Source organism: Gavialis gangeticus, unplaced genomic scaffold, assembly GCF_001723915.1.
Source record: "Gavialis gangeticus isolate Ggan-Ray unplaced genomic scaffold, GavGan_comp1, whole genome shotgun sequence".
Lineage (NCBI taxonomy): Eukaryota > Metazoa > Chordata > Crocodylia > Gavialidae > Gavialis > Gavialis gangeticus.
The window spans coordinates 13,669,761-13,672,261 of NW_017729018.1; positions in this window are offsets into that span (position 1 = coordinate 13,669,761).

Sequence of the window (2,501 nt, forward strand, 5' to 3'; positions counted from 1 at the left end):
TGGGTGGAGGATACTTGCTGGTAGTGGGGCCACATAAAGGTTTTTGAAGGATTTGAAGGATTTGGAACTGATCTGGCTAATTTGACCTGATGCACACAAACTTTTCCAAAATATAACCACCCTCCCCACCCCACCCCCTGCTAAAAAAACAAAACAAAACAAAACAACTTGCTCTTAAGCACTGCTTTGTCCAGAGCTGGAGCACCGCACCGCTCGGCCCACCCCGCACAAGTCCCTGGCCCCTCTGCACCCGACCTCCCTCTGCACGGCCTGTGGGGTGCTGGAAGCATTGGGAGATGTCCAAGGAGGCACCAGCCTTGTGGCGGTAGTTGCTGTCATGGTCCCAGGTTGTTATCCTTGGAGATGAGAGGCCTTGAGAGCACCCAAAGGCAAGGGAAAGGGAAGTGGGAGGGCGACTAGGAGGAGAAACATTAGCACAACAGGAGGCTGGACCCGTGTCCAGGGTCCGCGCTGGATGGACCTGCCTGATCTATTGTCTCTGAGCCACATGTGCGAAACGCCGAGGTGTGCCCAGCCCTGGCACTGCCTGGAGGGTGGGGTTCATGCCCTGCCCGGCGTGGGCACGGGGGCAGGGGGTTGCACCTGTGTGAGACAAGGCTGGCAGGGGCATCACACTGGTCCGTGCCGCGTTGCTGTCCATCTCGCACGAGGGCCGTGCACTGGGGGGTGGTGGCAGCTGATGAAAGCCAAGAGGCATGTGCACGGCTGGTGAGACCAGGTCCCCTCCGCCCTCCCGGGCGCTGGCCTGGCCTGGGTCAGCTGGGGGGGCAGGCTGGCAGCTCCAAGCACAAGACCTTTGCTGGACAGAGCTTGGCCCAAGTGCTGGCAGCCAGGAAACCTCAGGCCTCCCTCTGCTGTGAAAGGGGGACGGGGTCTCTAAGGCACAAGGGGCTGGGAGAGCTCCTCGGCCTCTGTCGGCACCCACAGCTCCAAGGGCCGAAGCCGGCGTGGTGCGACTCCAGCCTCGGGTGTCCCCGTGTGTGGCCGGCTGATGCTGCGAGCTCGGGCTCGGCTCTGGGCGGTGCAGCCCGGCTGCTCCTGCTGCTGTAATGAGCTGCTTGGGGAGGCGGCTGATGAAACCGGTCCACGTGTTGCATGAGCCCTTTGCCTGCGTGATTAACCGTATACCCTGTAGAGGCCGGGGGGAGGGAGGGGGCCGTGGCCAGGGCTCTGGGGCAGGAGCCGCACCTGCCTCTCCCCTGGATGAGCTGCAGCCCCAGAGCAGGGCTTTGCTGGGCTGCTCTTGGCTTTTGCTGTCCTTGTCTGCAGATGCCTCGGCCAGGCCTGCTCCCCGGGGGCCCTGTTGCCATCAGCCCACATGCAGCAAGGCCCAGGCGGGCTGGCGCTGGGGCAGTGAGGCCCCTACTCCGTGCCTGTCCAAACGCGGGGGCTGCTGCAACTTCCCTTTTTCTTTCTTTAAACCCAGCACTGCCTCCCCCACCTGCTATTCTCGGCCTCCCACCAGTGACCACAGCACCTTGGGCTGCATCACAGCTGCCCCTGGAGCTGCCGGTGGCTGTGGGCACCTGGCTGGCACCGGTGGGAAAGGGGGTGAATCGGATCGGCCTGCCCTGGGCTTCCTGGCTGGCTGGGGCAGGAACGGGGCCGCTGACCGCTGCCCCGTTCTGCTCCCCCCCTCCCCCAGTCGGGGATGCTTCTCCCCACTGCGCCGCCCAGGACCTGCCCCATATTTGCGTTGTTCTGATTGAATAGTAATGCGGTGCTGCTCCCCCGGCCCCCACCCTCCCAAAGGGCCCTGATGTACTTGGCAAATGAGAGGCTGGGAGCAGCAGGGAAATGCGGCCATCTCTGGGGAGCGGCGGAGGGAAGGGGAGGGAAAGTTCCTGCCCAAGAACAAAGAGGCCGTGGGGTTTGGCCGGCCCGTGGAGAGTCCTGGGCTCAGGGCCGGTGGGGTCCGCCGGAGCCCCTGCATGTCCTTGGACCCTGGGTTTGGGATGGCCTCGTAGCTCAAGGCTGGGGCTTTATCCTTCCACACCAGCCAGGCTCAGAGCTAATGCAAGCCCCAGCCCAGCTTCCCATCACAGAGGCTCTGGGCTGTGCAGGGGGTGGGGGGTGCTGGAAGAGACACAAATGCAGCAAATAACCTCTTGGCAACTGTGCACCCCTGCAAAACCCTGCAGGGGCCGTTGCAGCGGGGGGTCGGGGCTGGGTGACGCAGGGCAGCCTCTGGGCTGCTGTGACCCTGCCTGGGGCATCGCAGACTGCGTCCGTCCGCTTCCCCCTGGCTGCGCCCACACGTGCAGACCCCTCCTCCCCACGAGCCACCCGCCCCGGCTTTACGGCCCAGCATGAGGGAAGGTAGGTCTGGGATGGAGATGGAAAGGGCTGGGATGGAAAGGGTTAAGCAAGGGGAGAAGGGAACCCCCCTGGGGTGACTCGTTAACTGCTGTTGTTCTGGATCCAGCTAATTGCCCAGGCCTCAGGTGCCCTGACAGCGGCGGAGGCCATTTGCTGTCTCT